The sequence below is a fragment of the Balaenoptera acutorostrata genome, chromosome 18, assembly GCF_949987535.1.
Source record: "Balaenoptera acutorostrata chromosome 18, mBalAcu1.1, whole genome shotgun sequence".
Taxonomy (NCBI): domain Eukaryota; kingdom Metazoa; phylum Chordata; class Mammalia; order Artiodactyla; family Balaenopteridae; genus Balaenoptera; species Balaenoptera acutorostrata.
This window is the reverse complement of record NC_080081.1, coordinates 11,285,461-11,298,513: the sequence shown is the minus strand read 5'-3', so window position 1 is coordinate 11,298,513 and position 13,053 is coordinate 11,285,461. Positions and strand designations below refer to the sequence as shown.

The window sequence follows — 13,053 nt, the reverse complement described above, 5'->3', positions numbered from 1 at the left end:
TGTATACAGTTTTGTAACCACCACAATCAGGATAGAAAACAGTCCCGTCACCCTAAACATTTTTTTCATGCTGCTGTGAAGATCTGTGTACACATTTATGTGTGGACATATGTTTTTACTTCTCTTGGGTAAATGCCTAGGAGTAGAATTGCTAGAATTTATCATATGAAAAATATATGGTACCATATTATTTTACAAAGTGACTGTGCCATTTTGCATTTCCACCATCAGTACGTGAGCATTCCAATTCCTCCGCCTCCTTGCCAGCACTTCGCATTGTCAGTCATTTTAAGTTCAGTCATTCTAGGTGGCGTGTAATTATATCTTGTGGTTTTAATTTGCGTTTCTCTAATGACTAGTGATTTGGGCATCTTTTCCTGTGACTCCTAGCCATTTGTATATCTTCCTTTGTGTTGTGTCTGTTCAAATCTTTCACCCACTTTTTCGTTGGGTTACATTTGTATTATAATTAAATTAAAAGAGTTCTTTTTATATTCTGGATATAAGCCCTTTGTTGGATATATTTTGTAAAAAGTTTATACCAGTCTGTGGCTTGCCTCTTTGTTTCCTTAACTATGACTTTCAATAAGCAAAAGTTTTAACTTGATTAATTCAGTATTTCAATTTTTAAAATAGTTTGTGCTTTGATATCTTAAGAAATAGTTGTTAATCTGATGTCACAAACATTTTGTCCTGTGTTTTCATCTAGAATTTAATAGTTTTCGCTGTTACATTTAGGTCTAAGATCCACTTTGAGTATAATATTTGTGAAGTTAAGGGTTGAAATGTATTTTTTTTCATATAGATATCTAGCATTGTTCCATCAACGTTGAAAAGACTCTTTTCTCCTTTGCGTATTACCCTAGCACCTTTGTTGAAAGTCCGTTGACCAGTGTGGGTCTGTTTCTTGACTTTCTTTTCTATCTCAGTGATTTATATGTTTGTTCTCATGCCAGTACCATACTGTTTGAGTACTTTTGCGTGTGGTAAGTCTTGAAATCAGGTAACATAAGTACTCCAACTTTGTTCATCTTTTTCAAAACTGGTTAAGCTATTTTAGGAACATTGACTTTCCATACGCATTTTTTTTTTTATACTGCAGGTTCTTATTAGTCATCAATTTTATACACATCAGTGTATACATGTCAGTCCCAATCGCCCAATTCAGCACACCACCATCCCCACCCCACCGCAGTTTTCCCGCCTTGGTGTCCATATGTCTGTTCTCTACATCTGTGTCTCAACTTCTGCCCTGCAAACCGGCTCATCTGTACCATTTTTCTAGGTTCCACATACATGCGTTAATATACGATATTTGTTTTTCTCTTTCTGACTTACTTCACTCTGTATGACAGTCTCTAGATCCATCCACGTCTCAACAAATGACTCAATTTCGTTCCTTTTTATGGCTGAGTAATATTCCATTGTATATATGTACCACAACTTCTTTATCCATTCGTCTGTTGATGGGCATTTAGGTTGCCTCCATGACCTGGCTATTGTAAATAGTGCTGCAATGAACATTCGGGTGCATGTGTCTTTTTGAATTATGGTTTTCTCTGGGTATATGCCCAGTAGTGGGATTGCTGGGTCATATGGTAATTCTATTTTTAGTTTTTTAAGGAACCTCCATATTGTTCTCCATAGTGGCTGTATCAATTTACATTCCCACCAACAGTGCAAGAGGGTTCCCTTTTCTCCACACCCTCTCCAGCATTTGTTGTTTGTAGATTTTCTGATGATGCCCATTCTAACTGGTGTGAGGTGATACCTCATTGTAGTTTTGATTTGCATTTCTCTAATAATTAGTGATGTTGAGCATCTTTTCATGTGCTTCGTGGCCGTCTGTATGTCTTCTTTGGAGAAATGTCTATTTAGGTCTTCTGCCCATTTTTGGATTGGGGTGTTTATTTCTTTAATATTGAGCTGAATGAGCTGTTTATATATTTTGGAGATTAATCCTTTGTCCGTTGATTCGTTTGCAAATATTTTCTCCCATTCTGAGGGTTGTCTTTTCGTCTTGTTGATGGTTTCCTTTGCTGTGCAAAAGCTTTGCAGTTTCATTAGGTCCCATTTCGCATACGCATTTTTAAATCAGCTTATAATTTCCTTCAAAAAAGAAAAAAATACAGTTAATATTTTGCTTGAGATTGCACTGAAACTATAGATGAGTTAGGAAGGATTGCCATTTTGATATTTTAAAATATGGCCACAAATTATTTTATACTTCAAGAGATGGAGCTTAATTCCCCTCTTCTAGAGTGTGGGCTATACTTAGCGATTCACTTATAATGAATAGAATACGGCGGGATGGAGTGTGACTCCAAAAGGCTGATGATAAGAGACACGTTACTTCTATCCTGCTCCCTCTCAGGTCACTCATTCTGGCGGAAGCCAGTTGCCATGTCACAAGGGTACTGAAGCAGCCCTGTGGAGAGGTCTGCATGGCAAAGAATGATGGCATCCTGCCAGCAGTCAGCATTGACTTGCCAGTTGTGTTTCTGAACCACATTAGAAGCTGGTCCATCAGCCCCAGTCAGGAGTCCCAGATGAAGGCAGGTAGGCTGACATCTCAACTGCAGCCTCATGAGAGACCTTGAGCTACAGCCACCCAACTAACCAGTTCCTAGATTTCTGACCCACATAAACTGTACGTGTAATAAATGCTTATTGTTTTAAGCCACTGAGTTTTGGGTAATTTGTTATTCAGTAATAGATAACTAGTACAACTATTTTAACAATATTGGGTCTTCCAATGCATAAACATAATATGTGTCTACATTTTTCTAGTAATTCTTTAATTCCCCTTTTTAATTTTTAAATTTTTGATGTACAGGCCCTACACATCTTTCATTAAATGTATTCCTAAGTTTTTGTGGGGTTTTGATGCTATTTTAAATGGAGTTGTTTTGTTCCAAATGTTTGTTGCTTGTATGTAGAAATGCAGTTGATTTCTGTATATTGCTATTGTATCCTGTAGTTTTGCTGAATTTGTTGTTTCTGGTAGCTTTTCTGTGGATTCCTTATGGTTTCCTACATATATGATCAAGTCATCAGGAAATATATTTGGTTTATATGTTTTATTTCTTTGTTTCTAATTTGTGCCTTTTATTTTTCTTGCCTATTGCACTAGGTGAGACCTCTAGTATAATGTTAAATAAGAGTGGTGAATAGACATCCTTGCCTTGTTCTTGGTCATAAAAAAGGATTTCGTTTTTCCCTGTTGAATCTATCTGTAAATGCATAAGTTGTTCTTGATCTTTACATTCATTTTTAATTTATTATTTTTAGTCCAATGTAAGAAGCAAATTTTAACATATGCCTGTTTTCCCCTCAATTTTAGTTGTTGAATCAGTTTATGAAAGTGAATGTAAGTTTAAAGGGGGATGGTCTCCTTGTTGAAAGGGAAATTCAAAGGTATTTACATTTTAGCATTTGATTAAGGCTTTTTTCCACGTGCTGGAGACTCTAGCTGTCCCCCAATGTATTTTTTTCCTTTGTAACAGAACCTTCATCTTATTTGAGGCAGCAGGGCCTCCAACTAAAAGATCACATTTTCCAGTTTGCTTTGCATCTAGGTATGGCTATCAAACTAAATCCTGGCATCCTGGCTAATGAGCTATAAGCATACATATTGGTGGGACTTCTAGGAAGGCTCCTTAAAGTAGCCTTTTGTCCTTTTGTTCTTCCTCATTTTCTTCTCCCCGCTGCCTGGAATGCAGTTAAGATGGTTGTAGCTTTTCTAACATGAGGGAGAAATAAATTTCTGTTGTATTTAAGCCACTGTTATTTGCAGTTTTCTGCTTTATGCAGTTAACCTAATCCTCTTGACGCATGATTTTCTGAAAGGAAAAGCTTAGAGCAGCTTTCTAAGACAATTTGTTAGAAACAAATAATCTATTATTAGTTTAATTAATTCTGTTCCTATTCTAATTCAACTTTTCAAGAATCAGAAGGGTACCCAGTGTTTTAAATAGATACTTTAAAATAATATTGAAAAAGAAAAGAGGGCTATGGGAAATTCATCTGAATCACTTTTGTACTTGACAAAGAACAAGATAACAAGACTCTTTCAATAAGTGCTTAAAGCCACATGATTCTGTCATGAAAAGAACAGTCATTTCATAATTAATCACAAATGGCACAAATAACTTTGGGCATTTCTAACTTGTGTACATATTCTTTGCATAATAAAATGAGTAATTTCCAAAGTTCCTTCCTTCTTTCTTTAGCGTTCTTCAGTGAAGAAGAAGGAACAGGAAAATGTAAGGTTCATTAGAGCAGGGATTTTCTTTGTTTTGCCTCCTGCTGTATCCCAGTGTTCAGAACACAGCGTGGCACCTTAAAGAAGTTCAGTAACTACGTGTGGAATGAATACATGAGGCCTCAGTGGGCCTGGTGTCTTCAGGACTTGAGTGAACATGAAGTCTGCATGAAGGGGTCCAGATACACGGGAACGTTTGTTCCCTCGGCTCCTCTTTATCTCGTGACGGCAATGCTCTCCCCTAGGAAAGCAGCCCCTTGTGTTTGTCCTACTGTCCCATTAGGTGACAAGTTTCTTGAATGTTGGGACTTTGGTTCACCAGGACCCTGGCAGTGTAGTTTGCCAAGTGGGTTTTTGTTCAGCCACAGTTGACTGGAGAAAGAGATCAACAGAAACCTGAGCGCTGGTGCCAGGTCATGGTTTCTCACCTTTGCTGGCTGTGGTTTACATGCTAACACTAAACAAGACCAGAGGACAGTTGAGGTTTACTCTCTGTAATCAAGGGAGTTTCACATGTTTCCACCCAGCAAATTAAATTCTTTATTCCCTTTGGCCTGGACTTTCAACTGCAAGAGGTCCGGAATGCTCTCTGGTTGCTTGACCTCTGGGGCCCTTTACCTGGCCGGGATTCCCAGCTCCTGCTGCTTGAATGCTCTGGTTCCAGCTCTCCCTGCCCTTCACAGACACAGCCCGCTTGTTCATTTCCACTGTATCTGAGCATCCTGGCCCTGACTCCTGGCCTGCCCGAGATCACTGCCACTGCTTCATCCCTTGTCATTGGGCCTCTCAGCTTGATCTTGGGCTTCTGGGCTCTGAGGGCCTGCCAGACCTCTCCCTTAGAATTTCCCCTGGCCTCTTGACATTGCAAATCCCAGCAGGTGGTCTATTTTTAAAGCCTCTTTTTTCACAAACTCTGTGGGTTTCAAGAAAACTCTCATTCAGAAGTCCCAGTATAAGAAGGGTTTATGGGTTAATGAAAATTAAAGTTAAAAGTAATATGTCAATGTAAGATAGTATAATAAATAAGTGATACTCTCTCAAGGCTTTTGGTAATAATGAGGTATAACTTAGGTAAAATTTAATGTGCTTATCTTATCCCCCATCTGCTCATAGAATAGGGTGATGTGATTATCAAATATTTATAGGAAACTAAATTCTTAAAGCTCTTTATATTTTAATCCTTTGTGTGAATACCTGTGTTGACCAAAAAATTAATCAATAGTCAATCTAAGAAAGAATGGAAAATTTTATCTGAGCCAACCCAAGGATTATAATCCAGGAGACAGTGTTTCAGAGAGCTCTGAGAACTGTTGCACAGAGGGAAGGGGGCGGCCGATGCACATGTGATTTTGACGAAGGAGTACATGCAGTCAAGCACACATCTTGGTAGAAGGTTACTGCTATTTGCAAGGAACAGGTACCTTAGTTAATGGTTTTAGTGCTTTTCTAAGTATGCAGAGATGCAAGAAACTAAGTTTATGACATTTTCTCCTGAAATATCTGTCTTAAGAGCCAGTTCTGTCAGTTTTCCCAGAGCACAAAGTGCTTCATCCTGAACTTCGCCTTGAAATCCTTTCAGAGTGTGCTGTAGGTCAGCGACTGCAGTGGCTAATGACTTGATTCTTGGAGAACTGGATGGTGGGCAACTTTGTTTATTCTACAATCCCTTCCCTTTCAGTCTTAGTATTGACTAAGGTTTGGGAGGCATGTCGTGACCAGTTTTTCCCACTGTGCTTAGGAATGCTCATTCCCAGGTCAGAGGAGGATTTCATTGATAGGCTACTCAGTGCTATTACTGGACTAGGCCCTGTTAACAATAGCCAGAAGCCTCTGGACTGCCTGTCTTACTAGTCTATTATGGTCTAGGAAATGGTTCCCTCTTGTTGCTTCTTCCTGTATCTAGAGTCACACTGTTAAAATCATTGATCTTATAGGACTGTATATTTGGTCAGTTGTTTCAAGTCACCTAATCATCATTTATTTTACCACACATTTGGTAATGCAAAAAAACAATAATCTTGTAAAATAGGCAGAATACAAGTAATATAGCCAGTAAAATTAATAAGGTCATAAGTCAGTATCTAAGCTAAGAGCTAAGGTGCAGCCCAGTATCTCCCCAGGTTGTCTGACCAGTCTATTCTGCACCAATCTCTATCTTTAAGGAAAATGATATATTGGCATTGTACATAAAGTTCACCTAAGGTGTCTGCGTATACAAGGCAAGTGGTGGGTCATTGTGACCATTTACAGGATTGAGTAAGGAGTGTTATCATCTGAGGAGTTACATAGTGGTGCCAGAAGGAGAAAGATTGACCTCTGTGGTTGAGCAGGTATTTCTGCCGTAGGGGAGGTCTGGCTAACACATAATGCAGATGCACAGTGCACACTAGAGGAGGGGGAGGAGGACAAAATGGGCAGAGAAAATTTTATGTTTAAATTTTTCTTCTCTTGCCTTAAAATATGAATTTTAATTTCACCACCTGAAACTTTTTTACAGTAGCACTTTGTTTGACAGCTTGAGGTCATGCTGATGTATCAGAGGCGTGGACAGGTGAATTCTACCTTTTTGTCACATGGGAAATATGAACTTAGGACCAAAAAAGTGTGTCTACTGGCACCTTTCCAATTTTCTTTAAAATAATCTAAGATGACATTTTTGGGTTTTTTTGGACTATTCATTCATTCACGATTCTCCCAGCAGGTGCTCTTCTAGGTGCAGAGGCCAAACACTGATCAAAACCAACCAAAATTCTTCCCCTTCCAGAGCATACATTCAAATAAGTAACACTTAGAATAGAACTTTAAGCCAGTGAGCACAAAAGCCCTACTTTATCCCTGCCAGAATTTGCAGTCGTGCATTTGTTTATTACTGGGTAGGATGTCCTAATTCTTCATAGGATGTTCCTACTAATATTGAACACATAATTTCATAACTGTATATGTGATGGTGAGGGGATAGATATGGGCTAGAGAATGAAAATCTTCGGCCTTCATCAATTCCCTGAAGGAATCTATGACCAACATCCCCCTTGTTAAGAACCCACCCCCTTACTAAATTGTGAACTCCTTAAGTACAGGCAACAATTATACATTGTCGTTATTTTTTTCTGTATTTCTTTAAAAGGTATATGATTTCATAAAGCATAAATAACACAGTATTAATGGGTTTATAACATATATAGGTATAATATAAGACGGAAAAGTAGCACAGTAAATGGGGGTGATGTTAAATGGAATTATACTCTTGAAGTTTCCTATATTTTAATTGAAGTAATTCAGTATTAACTCTAAGCACCTTATGTGTGTATTGTAATCCCTAGAGCAAACACAAGAAAAAAATATGAGATATTGCTAACAAAATTCCATTAAACAAATTAAAATGAAATACTAAAAAATATTTGCTTAACACAAAAGGAATTGAGAAAGGAGGAACAAAAAGCAAATGAGATAGAATCAAACGGCAAAATTCAACTATGTCAAGGTAAGTATATTAAGTGTGAATAGGTAAACACATTAATCAAAAGGCAGAGATTGTCAGACTGGATTTAAAAGTAAGAAAGTGCTATATGGGGTCTACAAGACACACTTTAAACACAGACACAAAAAAGGTTGAAAGTAAAAGAATGAAGAAAGATTAATCATGGAAATAGAAATCTGAAATGGCCATATTAATATAAGACGAAATAGATTTCTATGTGAGTATTACTCAGAACAAAGAGGGATTCTTTATTATGATAAAAGGGTCAGTGTATGTGTGCCTAATAACAGCTTCCAAATACACCACCGTTTTCCAAATACATGAAGTTAAAACAACTATGGACAAATGGACAAATTCACAATCACTTTGAGACTAAAAAATACAAGTGTTTAATTTTTCACTTAATTCAAATCTCACAGTTCTGATTTGATCAATTTTTTTTCATATTATGTTATATTTATAACAACATTTTGCTGTCTTCAGCTAAATCAGTGTGATTTTGCTGTTATACAGCTCCATTTTCTATCTTCCTTTTTATCCAGATCTTCAGAAAAGGAATCCTTAACTTCTTCGCCTCCAATTCATTATATATTTTTGCCATATTTACTTCCTGTCTCTTTCTCTATTACATATATATGTATTTGTTACAGAGAGTGCTGCGCCCGGCGCCTCCCCTTCCTTCTCCCCTTATCATCCTGCTGCAGCAGAAACCACACTCCGCGGTTCTGTACTTACTACATGAGTATGTGTCCATAAGCAGTAAATACTAGCATTTTGTGTTCTGAAGTTTTGCAAAAAGATGAATACAATATGTAATACCTTTTTAGAAACATATTAATACATGTACACCGAGTTTATTTAACTGCTGTTTAGTATTCTGTGGGATGAATAAACCACTCTTTAACCATTCGTCTCCTGGGACACTGTTCCCTAGCTGTTACACAGAGCTTTGCAATTGAGAATTTCCTGAAATATACCTTTGGCAGCTCTGCTGGGTATTGTCAAATTGCTCTCCCCAGTGGTCGGGCCACTTTGCCTTCCCTCAGGACTGTGGGAGAATTCTCAATTCCCCCTCATCCTCATGAAAACTTGAAACCAGATTTTTCCATTTTTGCTAATTTTTATTATATTTAACATTGTTCAATTAAGATTTGCATTTCTCTGAAGGCAAGTGAGGATAAACATCCTTTCATGTGTTTGTTGGACATTTGAATTTCCTTTTCTGAAATTGCCTTTTCATCTGCTTTATAAATTGGGTTGACTGTCTTTTTCTTACAAATGGATAGTTTCTTTATGTTCTGACGCTACCTTTGCTGAGGACAAGAATCCTAAGGACCTTCTCCCAGGCTCTTGTTGTGTTTCCCTTCATTTATGGTAACTTTTGGCCCACTGTAGCTTTTATTTTATTTATTTGTTTGTTTGTTTGTTTTTGGCTTCATTGGGTCTTTGTTGCTGTGCACGGGCTTTCTCTAGTTGCGTCGAGCGGGGGCTACTCTTTGTTGTGGTGTGCGGGCATGCAGTAGCTTCTCTGGTTGTGGAGCACGGACTCTAGGCGCGTGGGCTTCAGTAGTTGTGGCTCACAGGCTCTAGAGCGCAGGCTCAGTAGTTGTGGTGCACGGGCTTAGTTGCTCTGCGGCATGTGGGATCTTCCTGGACCACGGCTCAAACCCGTGTCCCCTGCATTGGCAGGCGGATTCTTAACCACTGCACCACCGAGGAGGTCCCCCACTGTAGCTTTTAAATTGTAAAGTAGATGAATGTGTGTTTTCTTTTATAGTTTGGGCTTTATGTTTCTTATTTAAAAATCCGTCCTCATGCCAGTACCAAAAAGATGTTCCTTCTGTATTTTGTGCAGAAAGATTTACAGTTTTATAAATTATATTTGTGTCCTTAATCCATTGGGAATTTATGTGTGGTGCCAGGAAGGGAGAGCTGTTTTGTCTTTATCCTTACGTGTGGCCCGTGTATTTTTTTTCCCATTTAACGCACCCGTTTCTGCTGTGAACCCGGTGCCTTGTACGCGAGTCTTTTTCTCTGCTCTTGCTCTTTACGTCGATTTGAGTAGCTCTACGTAAGGACCACACTGTTGTAAGTACTCAGACGTTATAGCATACTTTGAAATCTGATAGGCCTTATTATGTTTCCCAAAAATTATCTTGACTCTTCTGGATCATTTATTCTTTATTTTTAAATCTTTTTATTGTGATACATAACACACACCAAAATGTGCATAAACTATAAATGTCATGAAGCCAAACAAATCACTATGAAGTGGACACACCCGTAAAACCCTTTGCAGGCCAGAGCACTGCTGGCCCCTGGAGCCCTTGGTGCCCCTCCCTTCTGTGACTGCTCTCCTGGCGCAGATGGTCATCACCTCCATGTTTCGCTTTATGGTTTTCCCACTTGACTGATCCATTTACAAAGTGGAATCATAATGTATGCAATCTTTTGGGTCCAGCTTCTTTTTCCCAACATTATGTTTCTAAAAATTTAAACCTTAATATTCCATACAAATTTTAGGATTGTTATTTAAGTTCCAACCAAAAAACCCCAAGAGCCTCTTTTGTATTATATTGAATATATATATTAATATGGTGAAAACTGATGTCTTAACAATTTTGCATCTTCCCATTCGCAGATGTGATGTTATGATATCTTTATTTATTACTAGAGGGTTTTTTTAGTGTCCCTTATTATAGTTTTTTAGTTTTCTATAAGGCCTTGTGTATTTTTTATTAAGTTTATTCCTCGGTATCTCATTGTTTTTGTTGCTGTTGTCTGCTCACAGTACATTGTTTTTCCTTCCTCTAGGCAGTCAGTATTTGATCTCTGGTTACTTTTGTTGACTTAAAGAAAAACGCACAACGTAAGAGTTGTGAGTTTAAGGTTTATCCAGGGTCTTACTGAGGACTGTAGCCTGGACTGTAGCTCTGAGGAACTGCTCCAAAGAAGTAGGGGAGGCGCCAGTATAATAAATATGAATTTTTTTTTTGCATTTTTTTAAATTAATTAATTTATTTATTTATTATTTATTTTTGGCTGTGTTGGGTCTTCGTTTCTGTGCGAGGGCTTTCTCTAGTTGCGGCAAGCGGGGGCCACTCTTCATCGCGGTGCGCGGGCCTCTCACTATCGCGGCCTCTCTTGTTGCGGAGCACAGGCTCCAGACGCGCAGGCTCAGTAGTTGTGGCTCACGGGCTTAGTTGCTCCGCGGCAAGTGGGATCTTCCCAGACCAGGGCTCGAACCCGCGTCCCCTGCATTGGCAGGCAGATTCTCAACCACTGCGCCACCAGGGAAGCCCAAATATGAATTTTTTGGCTGTGAAATACATCTAGTCAAGCGTACATCTCAGTCAAAGATTACCGCCAATCAGAAAGAGCAGAATCTCAAGTTAATTTTAGTGCTTTTCTTTGTATGTGAAGGTGCAAGAATCCGGGGTCATTGAAATTCTTCCTGAGATATGCATCTAGCCCTCTAGGGGCCTGTTTATCTAAAGCAGAGTGCCTCATCCGGATTTTTCACCCTGAATTCTCCTCAGGGTGGGCTGTCAGCGGGTGACTGCTGTGGGTTGTGACTTATCCTTGTATAATGAGCTACGCTCTTTTGTTCTTTTTTGTTCACACTTTTAAGGATTTCTTTCTCTGTTTCACTATAATGGATCTAGATATAAATTTCATTATGTTATCCATCTTGGGACTATTGCATTTTCAATCTGAGTATCTATATTCTTTATTAATTCTGGAAAACTCAGCTATTATCTCTTGAAATATAGTCCCCTTCTTCCTATATTTCCTCTGTTGTCTTCTTCTGCAAGTTCTATGAGACATACACGGAAGGCCTCTCTGTCTGTATGAAGTCCACATGTGTAGAGCCCCCGGCCTCCCCTGTTGGCCTGCTCTACCCACTCCAGAGCCTCTTTGATGCAGGCCCTGCAGAGCTTTTACCTTCTCCCTGTAGAGAAGGGAGAGGGTAGATAGGGGCTCTGCTGGGTGAGGGGAGGAATTGGGGTTGCTTCTTGCACAGAGTTCTGTGATCCTCCACTTCACTCCCACCTTCACAGTACCTGGTGCCTCTAATCCCTGAGTCTGTCGGGGGGACACTCTCCCTCATTTGGATTTACCCTTCTTCTCATATGCTAAGTATTTCTAACTACTCAGTGTGTTTTCCATTTTGTTAGTGTGGTTGAGGATTACAGATGCTTTCAGTGAATGTGAAGTATGTTTCTGTTTTTGTTTTCTTTGTTGTTTTGTACCATTTTTGAGAGAAGTAGCATAGAAATTATTTGAAACCAAAAGTCCTTTTCCATTCACTCTTCGACCTCCTCCAGTGTGTCTTTTGCTCCTACCACTGCACCAAAACTGTTCTTAATTTTGCCAAATCCAACAGTCATCTTCCTCTCTCTGTCTTACTTGAACTCTGGGCTACATTAGACATAGCTGACTATTCCCATCTTAAAACACGGTTCTCTTAGCTTCAGTGGTACTAAACTCTCCTAGTTTTCCTTCTTCTCACTGGCAGCCCCTTCTCAGATTTCTTTACTGGCTGCTCCTACTCTGTCCATCCACAAAATGCTGGTGTACCCTGGGTTCAGTCCTAAGTCCTCTTCTTTCCTCTGTAATACGTCCCCCGCCCTCATTATCTCCTGTAGTCCTGTTGCTTTAAACACAGTCTTACACCACTGACTCCCAAATCTTTATCTCTGCAGACTTTTCTCTTGAGTTCCAGATTTTTATATCCAACAACCCTCTTGATAGCTCCACTAAGATTTCTAATGGATACTCCCAAGCTCATTCCTGCATTGCACTTGCTGTTTTCTCTGCCTGAAAGGTTCTTCCTCCAGTTCATCAAATCACTGGCACCTCACTATCCTTAAGAACTCTGCTCAAGTGTCACTTCCACCTGACCTAAAGAAGGTCCTTGCTCCAAGTCACCTTATTTTATTTCCTTCATAGATCTTGTCTGGAATTGTTTTGTGTGTTTGCTTGTTTACTGTCCAATCTCCGTATTGATCACAATTACCTCTGTAAGAGTAGGGCTTTAGTTATCTTGTCTTCTGCTATACTTTAAGTGCCTAGAACAGCACTTGGTATATAGCAGATGCTCAATAAATTTTTGCCTAATTAGTTAATTTAACTTTTATTAGTAAAACATTAAAGTGTACTTTTATTAGACAGAAATTTGTCAAATATGTTCTAATTTGGTATGAATAACTTCTTATGCTAAGAATCAAATTCACAAAATTAAAGATTTCTCTTTAACAAAGGAATAGCTATTCTCATTTTTACCTAGGAAACCTTAGAGACTCCTTAG

At 38.8% G+C, this 13,053-nt stretch overlaps 1 protein-coding gene across 4 annotated transcripts in view; it reads left to right on the top strand.

The window, feature by feature from the left end:
- The window catches only part of UBAC2 (UBA domain containing 2), a 170,085-nt gene that overhangs the window by 117,033 nt on the left and 39,999 nt on the right, over positions 1-13,053 (top strand). The gene's annotated exons all lie outside the window — the stretch shown is intronic.